This window comes from Sorex araneus, chromosome 1 (genome assembly GCF_027595985.1).
Source record: "Sorex araneus isolate mSorAra2 chromosome 1, mSorAra2.pri, whole genome shotgun sequence".
Taxonomy (NCBI): domain Eukaryota; kingdom Metazoa; phylum Chordata; class Mammalia; order Eulipotyphla; family Soricidae; genus Sorex; species Sorex araneus.
Genome location: NC_073302.1, coordinates 8,644,423 through 8,657,924, shown reverse-complemented (window position 1 = coordinate 8,657,924; position 13,502 = coordinate 8,644,423). Strand labels below are relative to the sequence as shown.

At 59.5% G+C, this 13,502-nt stretch overlaps 1 protein-coding gene across 3 annotated transcripts in view; it reads right to left on the bottom strand.

Moving 5' to 3' along the window:
* The window catches only part of DENND1A (DENN domain containing 1A), a 549,524-nt gene that overhangs the window by 115,583 nt on the left and 420,439 nt on the right, over positions 1-13,502 (bottom strand). The gene's annotated exons all lie outside the window — the stretch shown is intronic.

Here is a 13,502-nt window from a genome sequence, read left to right as displayed (position 1 = left end):
GAAAAATGAACCCTGTTGATCACGGGGGGGGGGGGGGTGGGGGTGGGGGAGGGCACGCCTGAGTAGGGGAAGGAAGCCCGGGGAAATGGCGGGTATTTGCCAATGTTGCTGTCAGCTTGAAACCGCTCTCAAGGATAGTTCGTTTAGAGAGAAGACTCTCATTCCTGTGCGCCAGGCACCACGCAGCATGACCTCACTTGACCTTCATCCGACTGGCAGGAAGACGACAGCCCTCTACACCCTTTCACAGATGTGGATCCCGAGGCCCCAGGGGCTTAACCGACTTGCTCCATGTGGCCATGTGGCACTAGGAACCCAGGTCCACTTGCCCCTCGGGGGCCGCTTCCGCGTTTGATTCATCTCCTGGGTGTCTCTGGATGCCCCACGCCTATTTATAGGACAGAAACGGACATCACTGAGCACGAAAGATCTGGAAACCGATGTCGAGATTACATAAGCGACACGGCCTGTCCCGTCACTTCTGGGAAGTGGAGAGAACAGAGGCGATGAGTCCCTTTGAGCCCAGCTACCACAGCGTGCCTTCTCCGGGGGCAGGCGCGAGGGCTGAAGTCCAGGGCCGGCCGGGTGCCCTCGGGCATCAAGATGAACCAAGAGAGACCAAAGGCCCCGAGACATGAGGCCAGCAGGAAATGCAGCAAAACTGTCTCCTGGTGATTCCTGACTGCAGAGCCAGGAGTAACCCCTGTGCATCACCAGGTGTGACCCTAAAAGCAAAAACAAACAAACAAACCAACCAACCAATAAAACCCAACCGGCTGAGATGCTGGTTCCCCTTCGAGGAGTGGCCTTCCCGCTGGCAGTGGCCTTGCCAGGGGACTGTCGCATGCTGGATTCCTCACCAGGGAGAGGAAGTCGGGAACGCCAGTGACCTGGGATGGATGAGGACGAGCTGAGGGGAGGCGTGCCCGAGCACATCAGGGTGGGGTGCCCCGCAGCCCCCTGTGAACCAACCCTCTGCAGGCAAAGGCTTTCCAGGACTGCGGGCACCTGCCCCGGAAGGGGGACTTCGGGCCCCCGGGGTTCTTGGGCTGACAGGAAGTGGCCTGGGCTGCGGGCAGGGCAGACGAGCCCCCGAGACCCTCACTCGACCTCGAGCCCCTCATTCTAGGTGCAAGGGTGGGGGTGGGGGTCGGGGTTTTCGTCAGCCCCAGCGACGAACCAAGAACTGAGGCCGGGGGGAGGAAGGTGGGGCCCAAGGGCGTCCAGGGAACCTTCAGCCCATAGCTTGGATACCTGCGGGTCCCACAGTCCCGCACAAGCTGCCCCCGCCCCAGCGTCCTGCCCACAGCAAGCTAGACACCCAGGGAGCAAACAACGTGTCTCGTCACCCCAGGGATCTGGAACGTTCCCCTCGGCTCTCAGACTGAGCGCCCTGTCTTTGATGCCCTGTTTTTGATGCCCTGTTCTCTTTTCTCCTTACGAAACGGGAGCTGGCGGGGAGGGGCAGTGCCCGGGAGGAGAGCGCGTTCTGGAGGGGGAAACCCGCCCACCGCCTGCCTGGTCTCCTGTCAGACGGGTGCCACGGAAACACCCACCGCGTCTGCCGACCTCCGACCCACGCTCCCCTCCCGGGCTCTGGTCCACGGAGCAGAAGGCGGGATTCCTGCCCCTGCCCACTGCCATGGGCAAATGCGAGGGCCCGGGTTCGAGGGAGGCACGATGGAGCCGACTGTTTCCCCTCCTCTGCCTGGGAGGGATGTCCTGGGCGGGGGGCCTCCACCACGTGTCCACGGCACTGTGGAGACGCACGGGGCTGTTGTCCCCGTGGCCGGCCTGGACTCAGTCTCTGGGGCGACTCCTCTCGGCGTTGCTGCTCTGGAGTCTCAGCTCACCCACCCGGGGCAAAAGCGCCTCCTGGAATGCTTTTCCCTGTTGTAAACATCTGAATGGGGGGCTGGAGCGAGAGCACAGTGGGGAGGGTGTTTGCCTTGCACACGGCCGACCTGGGTTCGATTCCCAGCATCCCCTATGGTTCCCCGAGCACTGCCTAGAGTCATTCCTGAGTGCATGAGCCAGGAGTAACTAATCCTTTTGCATCACCGGGTATGACCCAAAAAGCAAAAAAACAAAAACAAAAACAAAACAACCCCAAAACCCCCCATCTGAACAGAAGTGGCTCCCGTGGCCTGAGCTGGACTCTGTCAATTTTCCCCACCACCAGAAAATTGGGCGACCCCGAGTGGGGCAGGCCGAGGGACGGCCAGCTCATCGGTCTCCAGGCCACCCCCTGGTCACAAACTTGATTCCGGCCGGACCTGGAATGTGGCGGCCGAGGACCGGCCTTTCGCTCTGTCGTGCACTCACAGTACAGAGACAGGCTGACACAAACACCCGCTTCCCAGCCCCCAGGCCGACAGTTGGGAAGAAAACCAGCATTGCTGTCCGCTCTCTCTCACCCCCCGAGCTGTGGCGAGCAGGACCAGCTAGAGCTTGAGGGACAGCTAGAGGCAGCAAGCGGGCGTGGTGTCCCCCGGGAAAAGGGCTCCGGGCGGGGTCCCCACGAGACGGGTTTTTTCGCCACAGGCCTGCAGTCATGCACACGGGGGCGTGGGTCTTCAAGAGCTTAGTAATGCAAGAGCCGACCCCCCTCCCCTGGCATGTCAGCAGGAAGGACACAGACTTCTGAGGCGCTGGCCAGGCCAGGGACGCGGTTCTGGGAAGGTCCAGCTGAGTGCGGGGTGAAACCGGGCAGGTGGTCACTTTGTCAGGCTGGTTGGGGTTGGGGGGGGGACATGGGGGAAGAGGACGGGGGAAGAGTCACCAACACCCCAAGGTTTCAAACGTGCTTCTTATCAACATGCTTGATCGCAATTGATTTCACACCCAAACACAAGTCCCAGCGTTCTTAGGAGCCCGAATAAGCGGGCGGTGAGCTCAGGGTACTTTTCGGATGAAGAACAAGATCCATCTGCAAACACATGAATTGCAGAGCAAGTGCCACGGAGAAAAGCTCCGTTCCCGGGGTGGACGCTGCCAGGAGGATGCCGGCCACTAGGTGTCAGCCCAGGAAAAGGGGAGGACCACGGCAGCAGCGTCCCTCTTCCTCCAATTATCACCACCAACACCAAATATTTAAACAACAAAATATTAGGCAATTAAGAAGATCTATTAAGGAATTTTTTTTTTAAAAAAGATACCGAACATTTTGACATTTCTCCTTTGCGAAAGAGTTTATAAATGGTGTTGGTTTAACCTGCATTTTCCAAAGAAGCGTGTGCACCGATGAGCGGTACTGACTTCTCGGAGGGAAGCGGCGCGGCTCTCTCCTGAGATGCCTTCAGACCGCACGGAACGCGGACCATATGGTGAGCACCGCGGTGGCAGCGGTCAGAGGAAAGAGCGTGGCTGCGGGAACGAGGCAGATGGAGGGTCTGAGTTCGGGCGCTGCCTCCGGGCCTTCCCCAGAGAGTGGAAGTGAGGGGAACCTCACCCCAAATACGATGGGGCTGCGGATTGCTAAGGATGGAGGCACACCCCGCAGAAATCCGGGGTTGGGGGGCCCCGAGAGCAAGACGGGGGGAGGGGGCAGGGATCTACAAGTCTATCCTCCCCTGAGCAAAGCTACCGCCGTGCTATGTTACTGGGTCCCCTGTGAGTTGGGGGTGCAGAGAGAGAAGGAGAAGGATGAAATTCTGCTCTTCCGCAGCACCCGATCTCACCGTACGAGGCACAGATCACGGGTCCACGCTCTCGCTGCCGGGACATGGATCAGACAGGGTGACAGATCCCTCGGGAGGGTGTCTGCCTTGCACGTGTCCGGCCCGATCCCCGGCATCCCAGACGGTCCTGAGCCACAGCAGGCATGATTGATTCCCAAGTGCAGAGCCAGGAGCAACCCCCGAGCATCGCTGGGTGTGGCCCCCAAACCGAAAAGCAATAACATAAAAAGGGGGTGGGGGGAAGAAAAGGAACAACAGACCCGAATGCACCATCCTGTGATGTGACACACGGATAACAGCCACCAGCGCTCACGGCTGTGACCTCGCAGATTCTGCTCACTGCACTCACATGCGTGTTCCTCTCCTGCGTTTTTATTTGCAAGCGGGAACTGAATGTTGTGGGGCTGAAGAGCAAGTTCACGATGGGGGAAGCCCCTCTGGATCCTAATTGTCACATGGCGGCCGCTGGGCTGCTCCTGAGTGTGTGAGATTCGTCTCCTCTTGCTCACAGGCGAAGCTATTCAGAATCCAGTTGCAAAGCGGGGAGCACCTTGGAAACTGCCTTTTCTTTGTCAGGGAAGAAATGCTACTTGGCAGCCCTGGCAGAGGATGGCCAGACTTTTCCGACTGTGGGCCTGGGGAAACAGGCGCCACTCACTCGCCGACCGAGTCATCCCACCACACCCGTTTCATGAGCACCTACTAACTACCAGGTTCTGAGGGAGAACAAGGAGCACAAGACACGGCGGCAGCCCAGAGCAGTGAGACGGGGTGGCGGAGGGCGGGATTACAAAATGAGATCAAGTCGGGAATTCTTCCTGGAGGGCCTGTGTTTCCTTTTTCCAAGTCTTTTAGGGCGAGGGGGGAATTTCAGTTTAATCCATTCAGCAGTGCTCCTTGGACTCGTCAGCGACTCTTGCTTGATCTTCGCGTCTGAGTGGATTCCTTGCCAGCTTTCGTCTTCTCGCGCTCGCGGGGCCTGCATTTCCCTTGGGCAAGTCCGCTTCTCGAACAATGGCCCTCTGTTCGGCGAGCCCTCACTGAGGGGTGGGAAGGTTCCGGGACTCCCAAACTTTGTTCCTGCGCGACACCAGTGTCCCTGGAGGTGACTGGGAGCAATCTGGGCCAACACTGAACAAAGGTCACGGTCTTCCAAGAGGTAAAAAGACACTTTTTGAAAGCAAAAAAAAAAAAAAGTCTGTGATCCCCCCACACCCCTACATTTAAAAATTCACTCTGATGTGCATCTGTGTTAATTTTTCCACCCTGGATGCCCTAAGTTTAAAACCTTGATCTTTTTTTTTTTCTTTTTGGGTCACACCCAGCGATGCTCAGGGGTTACTCCTGGCTCTGCACTCAGGAATCACTCCTGGCGGTGCTTGGGGAACCATATGGGATGCCGGGGATTGAACCCGGGTTGGCCGCGTGCAAGGCAAACACCCTCCCCGCTGTGCTATCGCTCCGGCCCCTAAAACCTTGATGTTTTAAACGTTTACCTAGAAGTGCTGGTGAACAATATAAAGAGTGGATAAAGAAGCAACTTCTTACAACCCCCCGATGTATCATTTGGCACCAAAGCCCAAGATTTGGGTGACTTTAGAGAGTAGGAATAAGGGGGAATGAACCTTGAGCCCGCCTGATCTCGGGGAGAATGATGCGTGCAGAGTAAGTGCGGCCTCTGTTCTAGAACACGGCAGACCTCACGCTCCTCGTCCCGCCTTGCCCAAGTCTTGTCAGGAACAGACACGAAAGAGTAACAGGAAGACACCCCCCCCCCGCCCCCCTGCTGCAGTTCTCAACAGTCCCACAAGTTGGGGTTATGTCCATTTTACAGATCGGAAAATTGAGTGCAGGAAGGGTAAGTGTCTCCCGGCTTCTGGGAGACGAGAGCGACAGGGTCAAAGGCTGTGGCGACACCGATGACATCCTCCCGGCACACCCACCAGAGCTCCGGTGCTGGGGGGGGTCCCTTCCCGGGTCCCTCCCTACAGGACGTGGTCCTGGCTCGGGACGCACCCTGAGATGAGGGGGAAATGGAAACCAGTAAGTTCCCAGCCCTCGTCTCGTCCACCAGAGACTCCTGCTGTCGGTGCGTCTGCTGAGCGCAGGCCTGTAGGGCTTGGCTATAATTCCCTATCTCCTTGCTTAAAATAAACTGGAAAATCAGAAAATCTTTCACAAGCTTCTCCTCCGGAATATTCATGGGGACAGATCCATGCTTCACAGATGTACTACTGGCCACTTACAAAAGGAAAAAATTAAAAACCCAACAACAAAAAAACCCCCCAAACAACACCCGGGCCCTGTGTGGACAACAGTTTGGCTGCTCTTAAAAACGCCGACTGTGAGATGGCCAGGTAAGGTCAGCAGCTCTGCGGCCGGGGGTGGCCCCCGGGGACTGGAAGGAGGGACTCAGACGGGGATGCCTTTCACGAGCAGCCCTGGGAACCGGGGGGTGGGTGGTGGGCGGGGGAGAGTCGGAGCAGCCCGAGGGGCCTTGACCAAGGTGCCTCCATCTTGTGAGAGGGATAAGGCTGAGGAACCTTAATGCGCTCGCTCAGAACATCAGGGTGGCGCTGTGGGAGGGAGAGGGCCGGAGGGAAGGGGGGAGCCAGAGACCGTGGAGACGGGCCGAGGGGGCAGCTCGCAGGACGCCTCAGCTGCGTCTTCAATACGAGCACTGTGGGGAGCAACTCCCAGTCACAGAGCTGGGAGCAGCTCCTCGGAGCACTGTCGGGTGTGGCCCCAAGACAAACAACATAAATAATGAAAAAAAAAAAAGAAGAAGAAGAAAGTGGAGACAACTCAGGGGTCTGTGAGAAACAAGAAGGGCATAGTCCGAGAACTGTCATCCCGCCCTGGAGAGCCCCACGGGGGCCTGTCCCGCACAGTCAGGCGGACACACAAAAGGGGGCACTGCACGGTACGCGGTCACTCCTGTGAGGTGTCCAGGCGAGGCGTCCTCACAGAGCTCCAAGGGTAGGTAGGTGGGCGAGCACCGAGGGAAGGGGTGCAGGGCGGGGGCGGAGGGAACGGCGGAAGGGAGCCCACCGCTCACTGGAACATCTCTGGGGAGACGGAAGAGTTGAAAAGGCATCAGGGTGAGCCGGCCCCCTGGGGAGGGAGGGAGGGAGGGAGGGAGGCCGTGAACCTCACGCTCAGTGGTGGAAACGGCAGATTTCAGCATACGTGCCACAGTGACCAGACAACAGAGCCCCCAGGCAGCGGACCTGGGCACAGACGTGAGTTAAGACTCCAGCTCCCTCTGGAGGCTTCCAGAGCCAGCCCAGAGGTGCACCGGGCTGCCTGGGAGGTGCGCCTCTGGCTCCACCCGCCCCCCCCCCCTGCCTTCCTTCTGGCCCTCTCCCTTCCATGGGTCCACCCTGATGCCCTGACCAAACGCCTTAAGCCTCAACCCTCTTTCGCACAAGACGGAGGCAGCTTGGTCCAGGCCCTTCTGGGGGTCCCGGCTCTCCTCCAGCTGCCCATGGAGGAGAGTGGACACCACAGAGGGCTTTTTTATGTCAGGAGTTTCCAGGAAGGAAACTTGCTGAGAAAGGTGGGAGAGGAGAGCACGAAGGGGGAAACGTGTTTGGGGGGTGGGGGGAAGCATGTTCAAGACGGGGGATGGGGAAGCGTGTTCAAGACGGGGGGAAGCGTGTTCAAGAGAGAACATGCCCCAGAGTGGAAAGTGGTGAGCGACCACCACAGAGCCAAGGGAGACCCCAAGTACACGGGGCTTTCTTTCCATCCGAGATGCTCTCAGGCCGAGTCCGAGGAGACCCCCTTCCCGGCCCCCGTGGCACGCGGCCGACACAGCCCACGCAGCCCCTCGGACGGCCACCGTGATGTCTCCTGGGGTGTCGGCGCTGGTGGCAGACGGCAGGAGGAGAGCCGACGGCCACAGGGAGAGAAGGTTCTGGAATCCCAGCGCAGCCCTGGGCAGGACGCTGGGCACACACTGCCCCGTGGCTCCTGACCCAAGGGAACGCCCCCCGGGGGGGGCGGGGACCAACTTCAGTGGGACGGGGCGGGGGTGGTGGTGGTGGTGTTGGGGGGGGTGACGCTCTGTTCTCTTTTCCAAACAGCCTATGTCCTTCTACGCCCCGTTATGCCGGAAGCACACAGAAATGCAGTTGTCGTTCTGTAAACCATGAGACCGTGGTGTGAACCAGGAGGCAGATCCACCCGCGTTTCCTCGACCTGCGCCAACGCGGCGCCGTCCGGTCAAGCTCGAAAGCCCGGCCATCCGCCTGCCTTTCACCCAACTGCCCGGCCTTCGGACGGGTTCAGGTGGATCCATGCGACTCGGCAGAGTCTGGTGTAAGATCAGGGGCTGCTGGGTAAGGCGGTAGGAGCCAGCGTTGCGTCTGGGGCAGGGAAGGGCCCCGCCAGCCCAGCCTCCTTTGGGGGAGGCTCTGGGGACCCCCCCTGGCCCCGGCCCAGTACCCTAAACCCAAGCATCTACTTCCGGTGGGCCCTGGGGAAACCCAACCAGCAGGATGGCTCGGGTTGGGGGGGGGGGGCGGCAGGGGAAGCCACAGGAGCCTGGTGAGTAAACGGCTCGCACAGACGCCGTCACCACAGGGCCCTTCCCCAGGGGCGGGCTCCGAACAGGCGGTGTCAGCCACGGCCCCCCCTCCCCACACACACACATACACCACCCCCCAGCCCGAGGCTCTGCTCTCTGAGCTAACCTCTGCCAAGGACCCGCAGGGGGGCAGGCCCGGGGCAAGCGCCCTCGCGGGCACCGTCTGTCTTAGGACGGCTCCAGGGAGCAGGCGCGAGGCCATCAGAAGTGCCTAACGGGAGAGGATGAAATAAAAAGCGCGATTCTATTTTGGAAAGTTCCTTAAAAACCGAGGTCACTGTGTTAGGAAGGGGAGGGTGACAGGGGGGAGGGTGACGGTGTCTGTATGTGTGTGTGTGTGTGTGTGTGTGTGTGTGTGGCCCCCCCACCCAGTCTCACACTGATGTCATAATGATGCGATTTTATAAACAAAGGGGGAGAAAGACAAGTGAGAGTCTTTTGAAGGAGGACCCCCCCACACACACACACAAAAAAAGCAAATTTAAGAATTTAAGAGCCACACCGCGGGGCTACATCCTTCCAAAGTTGCCATCCTCCACCAGGCTAAGACGGGGGAATTCTTGGCTTGGCAATTAAAAGCATTTTTATCTTTCATCCCCCCCTTTGCCAAAAAGGACCCCAGCCCGAACTAGTTAATCCCTAACACACACACACACACACACACACACACACACACACACACACACACACACACTGGCGCTCCGAGTTGCCTGGCAACTGCGAGGAGGAGGCGTGTCAGAGAGCAAGACAGGCCTAAATAAACGAGCTGGAGCCCGGGCTGCCGCCTGACACGAAGAAGGGGCCGCCGGTGGCCCTGTCAGGGAAGTGGAGGAGGACGCGGGGGCTCTGGCGGCGATTGTTAACCGTCTGGGGCCTTGCACCTGAGATTCTCCCGGCGACTGAAAAATGGGTCACCGGCCCTTGGGAGTCGCAGGCACCCTCCCCGCTCCCGAGGGCGCCACGCAGGCCCGGGGGCACGCAGCCGTGGGCACGGGGTGGACAGAGGCCACGTTTCTTTCACCCGAGGTGGCAAGCAAGGCCCTGCCCCCGCCCTGGGCCGGCCTGCACCCCCCACTCCCTGGGTTGGGGAGAGTAGGGGTGTGTGGGGGGGTGGTGATGCACAGAACCCGAACAAAGGCAGGCGGGAGGGAGCGACGGGAGGAACTGCCTTTGGAGCCTGGGGCTGGGCTCCCCAGGAAGTGCCCGAGCCAGGAGCCTCCGTCCCCTCCCAGCCCTACCCGCACCCTGTGTCCCCCACGAGGGGTAGCCAAGTGGGCTGGGGGCTTGGCTGTGGCCTGTCCCTGGGGCAGAAGGTGAACGGTAGACACAGCCCCAGCCTGGCATGCGGCTGGAGCTGCTAAAGGGCGGGTAGCCCTTCCCTGACCCTCCGGCCACTTTTTGATTCGATTTCCAGCAGAAACAAAACAAAACAAAACAGAGCGCTAAACAACAAACAACAACAACAACACAAACAACAATAACAAAAAAACACCACCCCAAAACCCACGCTCTGGACTTGGGGTGGCGCGCTAGGACCCCGCCATGGGGAGGGGCTGCCCCTCTCTGCCTCCAGGCCGGGACTCCCTCCCCCCCTCCCCCCAAGCCCCCCCCCCCCCCCCGTCCAGGAGCCAGTGGGAGAGCAGGGGCTGCAGATGTGCAGATGGAGGGCCCCTCTCTCCCCCCAAACTGCCCCAGGAGCAGAAAAGCAGCAGCGGGAGTTGGCCTCGGCCCATTTGAAAACACCCAACTCAGATCTTGTCTGACTAGCGTCCCATCCGAGAGCCCGCAGCTACCAGGCCGGGTGCAGGGGTGGGGTGGGCCCCACTTGCTGACCCCTTCCTCCTGGCCCCTGCCTGCTTGCTCACTTGGCTGCTGACTCCTGCTAGTCCCAGAGGCAGCCCGGCGGGGGCCGCCAGGAGGGGCAGGTCCCCTCCGGCTCGCAACTGCTCCTGTCCCAGCTTCCTCCTGTGGCCGGGGATGCACAGGCCAGTGTCCTGGGGTCCTAGGGCGGGGGTGGGGGTTCCCCATCAGTTGGCTCCAAGGTTGATGGGGAAGCCCAGGTTTGATCTCTTGCTGATCCCCTAAGCGTCAGCACCCATCCAAAAAAAAAAAAAAAACCAGTATCAGAGTTAGGGTGCTATGTGGTCTTCATTTAAAAATTACTTGGGTGAGGGGATAAAAAATAAACTGTCACTGTCACTGTTGTCTCGTTGCTCATCGATTTGCTCAAGCGGGCACCAGTCACGTCTCCATTGTGAGACTTGTTATTACTGCTTTTGGCATATTGCATACGCCACGGGTAACTTGCCAGGCTCTGCCGTGGGGGCGAGATACTCTCGGTAGCTTGCCGGGCTCTCCCAAGAAGGGCAGAGGAATCTAACCCAGGTCGGCTGAGTGCAAGGCAAACGCCCTACTTAAAAAATGCTATTTACTCCCCCGCTGTGCTCAGGGTTTGCTCCTGGCTCTGTACTCAGAGATCTCTCATGGGGGGCGGGGGTGGTTGTGGCACCAGGGCTCCCGGTTTGGTCGGCCGCATGTGGAGCAAGCGTCCTCCCTGCCGTGCTGGGACCCTGCAGCTATGGCGCCGTCCCAGGGTTTCGTGGCCTTCGGAGAAGCCCCTCGTCGTGCCTCATCCGCCGGGACGCAGGAGGCGGGATAAGCTGAGCCCTTAAAAAGGCTGTTTAGGAAGAGGATTTCCTGACGGGTCGGGAGGTCCTGGGCGCAAACCCAAGGCCTCGGACGTGCGAAGCCTGAGCTCTACTGCTAATTCACGTCCTCTCCGGCAAGCAGTGTTTTTATACAGGATGTGGAAAAAATGCTCATAACACACTTGGGCGCAAAGACAAGCGACTGGGGAGCTGGATTGCTCTGCCAGAACGTCTCTAAGGGAAGAACAGCAAAAACACAAAACCGAGCAGCCCTCCCCTCTGTCCCCACTCCATTCTAGAACCTTCTGTGGAAACAAGTTAGTGGGTCACCTTGACCCCAGGTGCTGCGCCAGGGATGCTCACCGTGTCCAGTGCAGGTTCTTTAAACAGTAAGAGCGGGTGCAGGACTTACAGCTGAAAGATGAGTGCCCCCCTCGAACAGTACCCCCCCATTCCCTCAGGGCTGGACTCCTGCCACCCCATCCTCTCACCGACCACCTCCCCCGGCCCCTCACCTCGACCCGGCCACACGGGAAAGTTGTGATTTTGATGAATCCCCCAGATGATCTTGTATGGGAGGATGGGGCTCCCCTGCGTTGGGGGCAAGAACTGGCTAGAATTAAACCTCGCGGGTTAAAGGACACAGAGGGGACAGGGTGACAGTCCCCCCAAGGCCGTCTGAAAGCCCTCGGGCACAGCGGCACAGCCCGACAGCACCTCAAACTGCCCCCGAGACCCAGTTCTCTGGGTCAGGGTGTCTGAGTCCACACGGGTCCAACGGCGGGTGGGAGGTCTGTCAGCTGTCACCCGCAGCACAGAGAACCCGGCACGGGATGACAGGCTGGAGCCAGCGCAATGGGTCACATTTATAGCCAGACACACCCTCTTCCCCACATATGCCATGTTGGCTTATTTACTTGGTAGGTTATTTCGGTGGGGGCACACCCAGTGGTGCTCCTGCAATTCTACCTCCCTACCCCCAACTGGAGCAACAGCACAGTGGATAGGGTATTTGCCTTGCATGCGGTCAACCCGGGTTCGATTCCTCCATCCCTCTTAGAGAGCCCGGCAAGCTACCGAGAGTATCCCACCCGCACGGCAGAATCTGACAAGCTCCCCATGGCGTGTTCGATATGCCAAAAACAGTCACAACAAGTCTCACAATGGATACGTGACTGGTGCCCGCTCGAGCAAATCGATGAACAACGGGATGACAGTGCTACAGTGCTACCCCCAACTCACAACACTGCCTCCTCAAAGTGGCCCCGAGGGGTTCCTGCCACCAGGTCTTCACTCCCTCGTCACACCACAGCCAGCCCAGGATGCCGGGGTGCTTCTTTTCGGGGCCAGGCCCCTCAGGCCCGGGCAAAGCAGCAGCCGTCCCTGGATAAGTTCCTGGTTTAACCTGGTGCTGTTGGGCTGTGCCACTGTGCCTGAGGGCTTTCAGACGGCCCTGGGGGGACTGTCACCCTGTCCCCTCTGTGTCCTTTAACCCCCTAGGTTTAATTCTAGCCAGTTCTTGCCCCCAACGCAGGGGACCCTCCCCCACTTTGACCCTCAAGAGCCATGGGAGAAGCTGGGCGATGCAAACCCTTAACACTCACCTCACAGCCAAAGGCGCTGGAGCTTAGAGGCACCGGGCAGCAGTCTGGGGACCCCCCGGTTTAGGCCAGCAAGACTTTCTCTTCCAGGGTTTCCATCACATATACCCAGGGCCTTTCGGCACCATGTGCAGAGACCATCAAACAATCAGTCTGGGCTAGGTCGTCCCCTGGCCACGGGTACCAAGACCTAACAGGGGTCCAGACGCCCACCTGACATTGAAGAGCATCGAAGGACGGAAATGCCTCGTGCCTGTCGGCTCCCCATAGCCCAGGCCACTCCGCCCATTCCCATGGGGCTGGCGAGACAGCAGCAGCACTGCCCTTGAATTATGCCTGCCCCCCCCCCCCGCCCCACACAGCCCTGAGCCTGCTTGGCGGGAGGGGGCAGGGTGCAGATGCCAGCTCTGCACAGACCCAGAGGTGCCCCACCAGGACACAGCAGCAGCACCCGGGGACCAGGCTTGACGTGGGAGGGTTAGAGCACCCAAAGGAGGCATTTCTTAGGAAGCTCAGAGACGGTCCCTTCTGTTAGGTGACCAGTACCCTATCCCACCGCTGAGGCAAGCTCGGCCAGTTGGAGGCTGTGCTGGGTGAAGGGCAGGGCACAAAGAGGGCTCAAAGCTGCTCCCTGAGGCACGGGGTCTTGGTGGGGGGGGGGGACAACTAGGTTCTACATTCTTCTTGGTACTTCAAGTGTAATGGCGGGGGAGGGGGGTCACAGCAGCAGACATGCACCGACAACACACAACTGTGACCAGGATCCGCTGGCAGAGCTGGTTGCATGGAATTCACTGCCCAACACTGTCATGCAGTCACCTGACAGAAAGCGCTGGAACATTCCAGAACTCATACTAGGACTCGGCACCTGTGCTTCCGAGGCTGGGCAAGGCAGTGCGCGCTGCACTGGCTTTGGTCTGGGGAAGAGCTGGTGCCCTCACAGCCCCACGGGAACCAATCAGCTCGCTGGGTGATCGAGCAG